Source organism: Phyllobates terribilis, unplaced genomic scaffold, assembly GCF_046119375.1.
Source record: "Phyllobates terribilis strain yellow unplaced genomic scaffold, ASM4611937v1 Scaffold_1__5_contigs__length_1240528914, whole genome shotgun sequence".
Classification (NCBI taxonomy): Eukaryota; Metazoa; Chordata; class Amphibia; order Anura; family Dendrobatidae; genus Phyllobates; species Phyllobates terribilis.
Window position 1 is genome coordinate 538,537,815 of NW_027362761.1, and position 13,305 is coordinate 538,551,119.

The 13,305-nt window shown below is 47.9% G+C and overlaps 1 protein-coding gene across 1 annotated transcript in view; it reads left to right on the forward strand.

Annotated features, from left to right (window-relative positions):
• The first annotated feature begins 770 nt into the window (after positions 1–770).
• The window catches only part of ATOSB (atos homolog B), a 72,753-nt gene continuing 60,218 nt past the window's right edge, over positions 771–13,305 (forward strand). Inside the window, exon 1 of the mRNA XM_073680372.1 lies at positions 771–1,005. The gene's annotated coding sequence lies outside the window, so the exon portion shown is untranslated. The remainder of the gene's footprint in view (positions 1,006–13,305) is intronic.

Sequence of the window (13,305 nt, forward strand, 5' to 3'; positions counted from 1 at the left end):
CAGCCCGGGCAAGGAGGGCATTAATCAGAGAGGCAGCACAGAGACCAAAGGTAACCCTGAAGGAGCTGCAGAGTTCCCAAGCAGAGACTGGATCTGTCCATACGATCACAATAAGCCGTACACTCCACAGAGGTGGCCTTTATGGAAGAGTGGGCAGAGAAAAGCCTTTACTTACACACAAAAATTGTAAGGCTCGTTTTGAGATTGCCAAAAGACATGTGGAAGACTCCAGAAATGTATGGAGGAAGGTGCTGAGGTCAGATGAGACCAAAATTTAACTTTTTGGCCACCAAGGTAAATGCTATGTCTTATTTGGCAGTGCAGGGGTTAATGATGGAGCTGGCAGTGCAGGGGGTTAATTCTGTCCTGTCAGTGCAGGGGTTAATGCTGGAGCCTGCAGTGCAGGGATTAATGATGGAGCTAGCAGTGCAGGGGGTTAATTCTGTCCTGGCAGTGCAGGGGTTAATGCTGGAGCCTGCAGTGCAGGGGTTAATGATGGAGCTAGCAGTGCAGGGGGTTAATTCTGTCCTGGCAGTGCAGGGGTTAATGCTGGAGCCTGCAGTGCAGGGGTTAATGATGGAGCTAGCAGTGCAGGGGGTTAATTCTGTCCTGGCAGTGCAGGGGTTAATGCTGCAAGGTGAGAGCGGCAGTCCGGCGGGAGGGGGCCCCTTTGCCGTGACATCCCTGCCCACCAATGGCAATGAAGCCCGGAGCACCAATCAGGAGGCATGCCCGGCCTGGGGGCGTGGCTTATGCGAGGGGAGGGCAGTTGAAGCACAATCAGCTGGCAGAGCAGCGGCAGGAGCTTCAGAGTGCAGAGGGCAGTGTGCAGGGCAGTATATGCCCCCCCCACCCGCCTGTCGCCCCTCTGCCCGCACTCTCTCCTCGCTGCTGAGGATCAGCTGCCCCTGGCAGTCACTGACAGCAGAGCCCCCTCCCTGCACTGCCCCCTCCTCACCCTGCACCCTGCCCCCCTCCAGCCTCTCTTCCCTGGAAAAGTTTGGGGTAAGTCTGGTTGTTTTGCTGGTCTGTGGCAGGGAGGGGGTGGTCTGGGGGCAGCTCCCCATCCTCCTGGGGTTTGGGAGGGGAAGTGGATGAGTCAGGGCTGTGTGCAGCTCTGGTCTGTGACTTGCTTCTCCTTGCTGGGCCTTGACCTAAAGGCTTGCAATCTAATATCCTGACACCTCCCTGCTGGGCTCTCGGAGGGGGGGGGGGTTCTGTCTTGTACTTGTTTTTTCTCTTTTTCCTGCCAGGGGACAGTGATGGGTCAGTGATGCCAACCTGCCATACAGAGTGCTGTATACAGAGTGTCTCATCCCCCTCCTATATACCATCAGCTGCTCCTATATACCCCTGTAGGCAGAGGTGTTTGATGCCCGGACAGTGCAGTGATCTGACCAATCTGGAGGGCATTAGTCAGGCGCAGCCACATATAGTCACATACAGCTGATCTGCACTACACCGCCATATGGTATTCCCATACAGTGTATGTAATAGGACCTTGCACCAGCAGGGCACAGGGCAGGTAGGTGGCACCACTGGGTACAACACTCACAGAAGGGGCCTACATGTGCCCTGTCCTTACCAGGACCTTCCAGATTGTGAGCAGCAGAGTATAATCCTCCGTATGTCATAAGCGTGTTCCTCCGCACGCTGCGTCCTCACAGGCTCCACCGAAAAGGCCCATGGTCCCAATGGATCTGTCAAGGTATTGAGTAAAATCACCAAATCTGGGGGAAGGTGGTCGGCCGCTCAGCCTCAATGTGACAATGACATGGTGGCGGATAAAATATTGAACAATAAAGAATCCACCCACTTAGTTTCCACCATGAACTGTTATGTTAAAAAAACCTGAGCCATCCGCACTGATGGCGATGCAGTGCAGGCCGCTTCTCCGTGATTGCTTGGTTTAGATTTTAGTTTATTTTTTTGGCGCACAAGAAAAATGGTGAAAACGGACCGAACGCTGCCGAAATTCTGATACAGCAGATGGAAATAAAACATGGACTACTGAGGCCTAAGTGGTTTATAAAAATTGCCAAGGATGGTGCAGGAAGGGCCACAAACTCTGAAACGACACCTTAAGGGCCCTCAGACCTGTCTGGTGACCCCCCCCCCCCCCCTACATGAGGAACGCCAAACCTTTCTTGCTTTGATAGCAACAGTCTGCTCTGAAAAACCATTGCATGAAGCGTCATATTGAAAGCAAACTTACAAGCCCCCTGCATGCCCCCGATGCAAAGCGGGGGTGCCCGGCGAGGGTGGCCTCCCGTTGCAAAGCTGGGAGGCCCCGGTGAGGGTGGCCCCCCCCCGTTGCAAAGCTGGGAGGCCCCGGTGAGGGTGGCCCCCCCCCCCCGTTGCAAAGCTGGGAGGCCCCGGTGAGGGTGGCCCCCCCCCCCCGTTGCAAAGCTGGGAGGCCCCGGCGAGGGTGGCCCCCCCCCCCTGTTGCATAGCTGGGAGGCCCCGGCGAGGGTGGCCCCCCCCCTGTTGCAAAGCTGGGAGGCCCCGGCGAGGGTGGCCCCCCCCCCCCTGTTGCATAGCTGGGAGGCCCCGGCGAGGGTGGCCCCCCCCCTGTTGCAAAGCTGGGAGGCCCCGGCGAGGGTGGCCCCCCCCCCCTGTTGCAAAGCTGGGAGGCCCCGGCGAGGGTGGCCCCCCCCCCCTGTTGCAAAGCTGGGAGGCCCCGGCGAGGGTGGCCCCCCCCCCCTGTTGCAAAGCTGGGAGGCCCCGGCGAGGGTGGCCCCCCGTTGCAAAGCTGGGAGGCCCCGGCGAGGGTGGCCCCCCCGTTGCAAAGCTGGGAGGCCCCGGCGAGGGTGGCCCCCCCGTTGCAAAGCTGGGAGGCCCCGGCGAGGGTGGCCCCCCCGTTGCAAAGCTGGGAGGCCCCGGCGAGGGTGGCCCCCCCGTTGCAAAGCTGGGAGGCCCCCCCCCCCGTTGCAAAGCTGGGAGGCCCCGGCGAGGGTGGCCCCCCCCCGTTGCAAAGCTGGGAGGCCCCCCCCCCGTTGCAAAGCTGGGAGGCCCCGGCGAGGGTGGCCCCCCCCCGTTGCAAAGCTGGGAGGCCCCGGCGAGGGTGGCCCCCCCCGTTGCAAAGCTGGGAGGCCCCGGCGAGGGTGGCCCCCCCGTTGCAAAGCTGGGAGGCCCCGGCGAGGGTGGCCCCCCGTTGCAAAGCTGGGGCGCCCCGGCGAGGATGGCCCCCCCGTTGCAAAGCTGGGAGGCCCCGGCGAGGGTGGCCCCCCGTTGCAAAGCTGGGAGGCCCCGGCGAGGGTGGCCCCCCCCCGTTGCAAAGCTGGGGCGCCCCGGCGAGGATGGCCCCCCCGTTGCAAAGCTGGGGCGCCCCGGCGAGGGTGGCCCCCCGTTGCAAAGCTGGGGCGCCCCGGCGAGGGTGGCCCCCCGTTGCAAAGCTGGGGCGCCCCGGCGAGGGTGGCCCCCCGTTGCAAAGCTGGGGCGCCCCGGCGAGGGTGGCCCCCCCTCCCCCGTTGCAAAGCTCGGGCGCCCCGGCGAGGGTGGCCCCCCCCCCCCGTTGCAAAGCTGGGGTGCCCCGGCGAGGGTGCCCCCCCCCCCCCTTGCAAAGCTGGGGTGCCCCGGCGAGGGTGGCCCCCCCCCGTTGCAAAGCTGGGGCGCCCCGGCGAGGGTGGCCCCCCCCGTTGCAAAGCTGGGGCGCCCCGGCGAGGGTGGCCCCCCCCGTTGCAAAGCTGGGAGGCCCCGGCGAGGGTGGCCCCCCCGTTGCAAAGCTGGGGCGCCCCGGCGAGGGTGGCCCCCCGTTGCAAAGCTGGGGCGCCCCGGTGAGGGTGGCCCCCCGTTGCAAAGCTGGAGCGCCCCGGCGAGGGTGGCGAATATCCATCCTGTAAATGTGACACTTGCACTTTAAGGCTGCGTTCACATCTAAACTATGGAATTCATGTTGAGGGTGGATCTCTCAAACAGACACATGCGGTGCCTGCAGAACCTACCAACTATAATAGGGCATGTAGGGTTTTCATCCTTTAATCCAGGGGCACAAAGTTGGCATATTTAGACGTCCTGTTGGATTTCAGCGATACTTCCACATTAATTGCCTTCTACAGTGACTTGCAAAATACTTACTGATAGGGGACATTAACCTACATGTCATTGTATCGCCTGCTGCTCTCCTTGTCACTGATTACCTTATCTCAGGATTGTATAGAGTATACACACACACACTAATAACTGGAGTTCAGCTGGGAATGGGTTAATACAGCACTGTCTTGATATGTGCAGAGTTGCTGTACTCCACTTTTTAATTATTTACATATTTTTTTTTTTTTAACCCTGCTTATCCAATATTGGGATTTGGAAGCATTTGCTTCCCTTATTTTTATAGGAACAGCGCTACTGTAGTCCACTGGCTATGTCGGGTATTGCAGCTCAGCCCCAATTCCTTGAATAACAGATGAAACCCATGACTTTAGTGTTGTGCATACAGTCTTCTCCATCTCCTGGATGGTTTTCATTATCTGTGAGCTTCTAGCTGAGTAACAAGGTGACTCATAGAATCCTTGAAACTGAAGTTTGCTTTGCTATTTATAGTGTTTTCTGCTTTTTTTTTTGTTAAATATAGTTTAAGTAGAATCAGGGAAAAGTTCTTGTGTTGTGCATAGCCTTATTGTATATAGTAGTTTGAAGTATTTTCTAGAAAATAAAAAAGAAGCAAAAGGTTGTGTATCTCCCTCCCCTTGCCGCTACTTAAGGGTATATGCATGGAGCAGAGTCAGCTTCCTTCTCCCTCTGGCAGTTGTTTGTTATCCACAGTATGCAGTCACTTAGAAGCTAAAAATAAATAGATTAAAACAGTATAGACTGATTAGGCATGCAAAGGGATTTTATTTTTTTCCTCCATGTGTATCACTCTTCTTGGTCCTACTTCTTGGAGTGTGTTCAGAGCAGAATCTGCCTCCTTCCCTCTCTGGCAGTTATTTAAGATCAGCAGAATCAAGCTTCTTAGAAGCTAAATAAAGGAAAATAAAATATTGACTGATTTGGCATGTGAGGTTAGCTCATATTTCAGGAGCAGTCTTTTCAGTTCTACTGCCATGCTACCTGCAAAAGCTCCGCTCCTTCCTGACAAAAAGGGCAAAAAAAGGAGCACTATGCCTAGACATTACTGGCTGTGAGGAGAGTGACTCAGCATGTGTGTCCACCAGAATTCATAAAAACTGTCTTTCATGACTTGTGCCCTAGGCAGGTAAAGCCGATGGCACCCCCCCCCCCTCCACATGAACCCTCAGCCTCCATGTAAAGGAATGGGTCAGAGACTAAGGTAAAAGGACCCCTTGCGCACTTAACTATAATGGGAGCTGTTTGGTTTCAGTTAATGTGTGCAGAATTTGGCGGATACCGCAATGGAAGCTAAACAGACCCCATTATAAAAGGATGCGTATGATGGTTTTTATATCTGTCATGCAACACATACAGTTTACACCAAAATTGATGGTGTTTCTGATGCCATATTCCTGTATGGATGGTGGTTCTGTTGACGTATTTCTGTACTGATGGTTGTTCTGGTTCTGTATTTATGTACTATTAATGGCACTGGTGATGTATTCACGTAGTCCTGATGGCTCTGATCCTGCATTCATCACCAAAACCATCATCCGTACATGAATACATCACCAGAGCTTCGACCGTACTTAAAAATGACACCAGAACCATCATCAGGAAACTAATAGGTAACTAGAACCACCACTAATACATGAATACATCACCAAAACCACTCTCAGTAGATACATTGATGAGCAAAAGGGTAATAATGATTTGAACTTTTGACTTTCACATATCCCCATCCACTACTGCTTCCATCTTGAGACTACCATCATTTTATAGACAATCATCTTGGCTACCTCATTCATACATTCGGTTTGCAACTGTTTAGCATATGATTAGTTATTCAGATTCTTGTCATGTCACTGCATTGTTACTGTTTTGCTCCTGGTGGCGGAAAAATCTTTTTCTTCCTGTATACTACAAGTTACAACCTGTTCTCACATTCCCTAAATAGCTCAGTGTGTTATCAGGTTGATTCCCAAGGAAAAGGTCACTGGATCGAATTGAGGAGCAGCCATGATGATTTCCCAAGTTAAGAGAGACCGCATTATCCAGCTCATCGATAGGGGTCTCTTTGCCAAGAAAATTGCCAAACTGCATCATGTGAGCACCATGACAGTTGGAAGAATATGAAATGAAGTCCGTCCATCCATTCGAAAGCCAAAAGGTGGAAGTCCAGGCAAAATGTTGGAGTCAACAAGTCTCCTCTTCCCAAGGTCCATCAGTTCTGGCGCGACAAACATGGCAGTGGAGGTGACTCATATGCTTCATAATACTGAGATCACAGACATCCATGCAAGAACTGTGCAACGCACGTTACACAAGCATGAAATGGTGGCCCCCAAAAAAGGTGGAGAAACTTCAATGGCGTCATAAGAAGCTTCGGTTCGAGTTTGCAAAAAAGTACAAGAAGTGGACAGTAGAAGATTAGAAATGGGTGATTTGGATCTGTTAGACAAAAGTCAATAGACTAGGCCCTGATGGATGCAAATGGGTCTGGATGAAACAAAGGTAAAAGGGACTAGCGGATCGAGAAATTGAAGGAGCTGTCAAGTTCGGTGGAGGAAGCCTGATGATATGGGGCTGTTTCACAGCCAAAGGCGTTGGATACTTGACCAGGATCGATGGTGGTCTCATGGTGAGCTACAACCCCTGGCAAAAATTATGGAATCACCGGGCTCGGAGGATGTTCATTCAGTTGTTTAATGTTGTTGAAAAAAAGCAGATCACAGACATGGCACAAAACTAAAGTCATTTCAAATGGCAACTTTATGGCTTTAAGAAACACTAAAAGAAATCAAGATAAAAAATGTGGTACTCAGTAAGGGTAAGTTTTTTTTTTCACATCAAGCAGAGGGAAAAAATTATGGAATCATGAAAAACAAGCACACAAAAGAACACTCCAATACATCACTAGTATTTTGTTGCACCACCTCTGGCTTTAATAACAGCTTGCAATCTCTGAGGCATGGACTTAATGAGTGACAAACAGTACTCTTCATCAATCTGGCTCCAACTTTCTCTGATTGCTGTTGCCAGATCAGCTTTGCAGGTTGAAGCCTTGTCATGGACCATTTTCTTCCACCAAAGATTTTCAATTGGATTGAGATCCGGACTATTTGCAGGCCATGACATTGACCTTATGTGTCTTCTTTCAACGAATGTTTTGCTCTATGGCAGGATGCATTATCATCTTGTAAAATGATGTCATCATCCCCAAACATCCTTTCAATTGATGGGATAAGAAAACTGTCCAAATATCAATGTAAACTTGGACATTTATTGGAGATGTAATGACAGCCATCTCCCCAGTGCCTTTACCTGACATGCAGCCCCATGTCATCAATGACTCTGGAAATTTGCATGTTCTCTTCATGCCGTCATCTTTATAAATCTCATTGGAACGGCACCAAACAAAAGTTCCAGCATCATCACCTTGCCCAATGCAGATTCACGATTCATCACTGAATATGACTTTCATCCAGTCATCCACAGTCCACGATTGCTTTTCCTTAGCCCATTGTAACTTTGTTTAGGTGTTAATGATGTCTTTTGTTTAGCTTTTCTGTATGTAAATCCCATTTCCTTTAGGCGGTTTATTACAGTTCAGTCACAAACATTGACTCCAGTTTCTTCCCATTCGTTCCTCAGTTTCTGGTCTTGACGCTTTGATGTCTTCCTTGGTCTACCAGTATGTTTGCCTTTAACAGCCTTCCCATGTTGTTTGTATTTGGTCCAGATTTTAGACACAGCTGACTGTGAACAACCAACATCTTTTGCAACATTGCGTGATGATTTACCTTCTTTTAAGAGTTTGATAATCCTCTCCTTTGTTTCAATTGACATCTCTCGTGTTGGAGCCATGATTCATGTCAGTCCACTTGGTGCAACAGCTCTCCAAGGTGTGATCACTCCTTTTTAGATGCAGACTAACGAGCAGATCTAATTTGATGCAGGTGTTAGTTTTGGAAATGAAAATTTACAGGGTGATTCCATAATTTTTTCCCTCTGCTTGATCTGGAAAAAACTTACCCTTACTGAGTACCAAATTTTTTATCTTGATTTATTTTAGTGTTTCTTAAAGCCCTAAAGTTGCCATTTGAAATGAGTTTAGTTTTGTTCCATGTCTGTGATCTGCTTTTTTTTTCAACAACATTAAACAACTGAATGAACATCCTCCGAGCCCGGTGATTCCATAATTTTTGCCAGGGGTTGTATATGTGAGTATCCTACAAGATGAGTTACTTCGTACACTCGAGTACTATTGGTATGAAAAGGACGACATACACTACACAAAAAGTTAGGGATATTTGACTTTTGGATGAACTTTATGGAAAACATTAAAATTTCACAGTAGAGTGGTATTTTATCATGACAGTCAGGCATTTAAGTAGAAGCATGCAATGGTGATTTCCTCATCTCAATTTATTGAAACAAAAGCCAGCAATAATGGTAAGTATACCCTAACAGAAAATGTCAATGTCTCAATAACTTGTCATGTGGTCTTGAGCATCAATTACAGCTTGACAATGACGTCTCCTGCTGTTCACAAGTGGAGTTATTGTTTGCTGAGGCATAGCATCCCACTCTTCTTGAAGGGCGGCCCTCAGGTCATTGACGTTATGGGGTACAGGGTTTTGAGCCTCTACACTGTAACTCAGGTGATCCCATCAGTTTTCTATGGGATTCAAGTCTGAAGAAAGTGCAGGCCACTCTATTTGAGGTACCTCAGTCTCCAGCAGCCATTCCCTAATGATGTGACCAAGCTGGAGCATTGTCATCTATGAAGATGAACTTAGGCCTGTATTGTTCTTGCAGAGGCACAATGACTGGATTAATGATGTTATTCAAATAGGGGCTTGTCACTGTACCATTCACAAAATGTAGGGCAGTTCTTTATTAACTAGACACCCCTGCCCACACTGTAACACCACCTCTGGTGACAAGTGGCTGATGCATAGCACTCTCGTTGACGTCTCCAACATTGTTGGGAGCCATCATTTCTGCTTTGCGTGAATTGACTTTCATCAGTGAACAGCACTGAGGCCCATATGCTCGCTGTACCTGGTGGTGTGGTCAGGTAATCTTGCAAGTCGTCTAGGACACAGACAATGCTGATATAAGCGGTTTTGAATTGTCTGACTTGACACCGGAGTACCTTTCACCTCCCTTAAATGTGCCTGGAGTTGTGTGACATTCATCATCCGGTTATGAAGGGCATTGTTCGCAATGAAGCGGTCATCCTTGTGGGATGTGGCCAAAGGACGTCCACTCCTCGGCCTTTCTGTGACTCTCCCAGTCTCTGTATCTCTATTGCCTACTGGTGACACTGTAAGCTCAGTTGCCACTTCCGTCTGAGAACATCCTGCTTGAAGTCTATGGCGATGTACTGTTCATCAATTGTTAGGCGATGTCTTGGTCTCATGTTGCCAAAATGTGAACAGCATGATGAGGAGGACTGTTTAATACCAATTCTAATTGAACCCTGAAATTTATTGGCCAATTCATGGATCAAACACCTGTTGTGAATTTTTCCATTAAGCTCCTCGTTAGAGAACAGCAAATTGTGTAAAAAGTACTGAAACATTGGACAGTTGGACATGTGCACTCAAAGGTTTAGAGACGTCACATTAAGTTCACCTGAAAAGGTTAGAGGGCACTGTAGGATCATCCTGAAATTTCACCCAGAAGCCAAATATCCCAAACTTTTTGAGAGTAGTGTAGTGTTCCAGCACGACAATGACCCAAACCATACATTGAGATTGGCGAAGAAATGGTTCAATGACAATGAAGTAGAGTTGCTGGATTGGCCCCCACAGTCCCCAGACCTCAAACCAATTGAACAATGAACTGGATGATGCTGTTTCTTTTCTTGGGGAATCTTCATGGCTGCTTTTTGATTCGAACCAGTGACCTTTTGCTTGGGAATCAACCTAATAACACACTGAGCTATTAGAGAATGTGAGAACAGATTGTATTTTGTAATATACAGGAAGAAAAAGATTTTTCCACCACCAGGAGCAAAACCGTAATAATGCAGTGAAATGACAAGAATCTGCATAACTAATCATATGCTAAATAGTTGCAAGTCAAATTTATGTATGAGATAGCCAAGATGATTGTCTATAAAATGATGGTAGTCTCACGTTGGAAGCAGTAGTGGATAGTGAGATTAGGAGCCTGAAAGTCAAATTTTAAAAACATTGTTACCCTTTTGCTTGTCAGTGTAAATTCATTACCAGAATCTCCATCAGTACATGAATACATCACCAGAACCACCAGTAGAACATGAATAAGTCACCAAACTTAGTACAGCAATCAATCTCAATGTCAAGTCAGGCCCCTATACATTTGTATCTCATGGACCTACAACTCTCAGCATAACAATAGTAAGGATATCAGTCATTATCAGATTGAGGACCATACTGGTACCACAGTGCTGATGAGACATAGTCATAAGCAACAAGTAAACATTTACAGCCTGGTACATTTTATAGGTGACATCTTCTGAGTAGTTTCTTTATTTTCATCGGTCTTGTCCAGATGCCATGGTGACTTTTCACATCCACAACACTTCTCTGCAGCTGTCTCCATAGCCAGCCCTTCTTGTGATATCGCCACAGCCCCCCCATAGCCGTCCCTATAGCCAGACGCGAATCTGTTTGAATGCAGAGAATAAGCAACGGTCGGGGCGCTGGCAAAGAGGGGTGAGCGATGTCAGTGACTGAGATTGCTCCCCTGTGTGACCGCATCCAGGCCGTCATTGTGCTGATAGCCTGCGGCCGGAGGAAGGGGACGTGCGGCTGCAGGCTTTCAGTAATGTCAGGTTTTTTTTTGTTTTTTTTTTCTTTTTGAAATGCGACCCCTTTCAGATGGGCATGAGGTAGCGCCCTAGGCAAGTGCTTACACCTCATCCCGGCCATGCTTGTGGCATGTTTATTTACCATGTGTTTTTCGGCTGCATTCACACATTGCGGTCATTGGCAAGATCACCCAGTGGTTAGCACTGTTGCTTTGTAGCGCTGGTGTCCTGGGTTCAGTTCTGACCAAGGACATCATCTGCAAGGAGTTTGTATGTTCTCCCCGTGTTTGCATGGGTTTCCTCTATGTTCTCAGGTTTCTTCCCACACTCCAAAGACATACTGATAGGGAACTTAGATTGTGAGCCCCAATGGGGACAGTGATGAAAGCTGAAAAATATGCATTTAAAAATATTTTTTTTCTGGCTTTTAGCCACAACAGCCCTGTACTGCTGCATTTTTTGATTGTTTCTATGCTACCTTATCTTGCAGGGAATCAGCTGTGTCACCTGAAAAGCCGATACTAATGGCTGCACGATCTTGCAAGTGCAAGATTCAATATTTGTGCTGGTATACAATGAAAAGTCTGCGGTGGCACAGGGGAGTTGAGGCTAAAAGGTGCATGTTGACCTCAACATGTGAACGCAGTCTGATACGCTTTCTGTGCCTTGTCTGATGAGGGTGTGATTTCAGTAAAAACAAGCACAGCCCATCCAGATGGTAGCATAATGTGCGACACCATGCGCAAAAATTTTTGTGCAACGCATAGTTGGTGCAAAGGCCAATTTAGAAGGGCCAGTAATTGGGACACTGTCTAAACAGTCAGGAAAAACACCTGTTTATTGGGTGCAATGCTTTTAAAGCTATAGGAGAGGGAATAACATTCCAACCACTGAGACTCCCACCTCTGATCTTGAGAACTTGGGCTCTGAAAAACCCTCTGTGAGTGGAGCAGTGGTTGCTTATGCGCTCTTCTGCTCCATTCATGTACATATATAGTCGTGGCCAAAAGTGTTGGCATCATTGAAATTGTTCCAGAAAATGAATTATTTCTCCCAGAAAATTATTGCAATTGCACATGTTTTCTTATACACATGTTTATTTCCTTTGTGTGTATTGGAACATAAAATAGCGGAAAAAAAGGCAAATTGGACATAATTTCAAACAAAACCCTCCAAAAAGGGCCATACCAGATTGTTGGCATCTTTCCAAAATTGCGGGTCAACCATTTTTGTTTCAAGCAAGTGATGCTCGTTCAAACTCGCCTGTGGCAAGTAACAGGTGTGGGCAATATGAAAATCACACCTGAAACCAGACAAAAAGGGGAGAAGTTGACTCAGTCTTTGCATTGTGTGTCTGTGTGTACCACACTAAGCACGGAGAACAGAAAGAGAAGAGAACTGTTTGAGGATTTGACAACCAAAATTGTTGAAAAATATCAACAATCTCAAGGTTACAAGTCCATCTCCAGACATCTTGATGTCCCTTTGTTCACTGTGTGCAACATAATCATGAAATTTACGTCCCATGGCACTGTAGCTACTCTCCCTGACGTGGATGGAAGAGAAAAATTGAAAGGTTGCAACGCAGGATAGTCCAGATGGTGGATAAGAAGCCCCAATCAAATTTCAAAGAAATTCAAGCTGTCCTACAAGCTCAGGGTGCATCAGTGTCAGCGCAAACTATCCGTCGACATTTGAATGAAATTAAACACTATGGCAGGAGACTCGGGAAGACCCCACTGCCAACAAAGAGACATAAAAAAGCTAGACTGCAGTTTGCCAAAATCCTTCTGGGAAAGCGTCTTGTGGACAGATAAGGCCAAGATAGAGCTTTTTGGTAAAGTACGTCATTCTACTGTTTATCAAAAATGGAATGAGGACTACAAAGACAAGAACACAGTACCTACAGTCAAATATGGTGGAGGTTCAAAGATGTTTTCAGGTTGTTTTGTTGCCTCTGGCAATGGGTGCCTTGACTGTGTGCAACGCATCTTAAAAACTGTGATTACCAAAGGATTTTGGGTCACAATGTCGAGCCCAGTGTCAGAAAGCTGGCTTTGCGTCCCAGGTCATGAGTCTTTCAGCAGGACAATGACCCCAAACATACTTCAAGATGCACCCAGAAATGGATTTAAACAAAGCGCTTCAGAGTTCTGAAGTGCAGGAATGAGCCTGGATCTAAATCCCATTGAACACTTGTGAAGAGATCTTAAGATTGCTGTTGGTAGAATGTGCCTTCACATATGAGAGACCTGGAGAAGTTTGCAAAAAGTGGCCCAAAATTCCAGTTGAGGTGTAAAGCGGTTTGTTGATAGCTTCAATCAATCAATCAATCATGTTTCATATAACTATTTTATTCCAAAGGGTGTTAAACCAAATATTAAGTTGAGGGTGCCAACAATTTTGTCCAGACCATTTTTCTGGTTTTGTGTGAAATTATGTTCAAT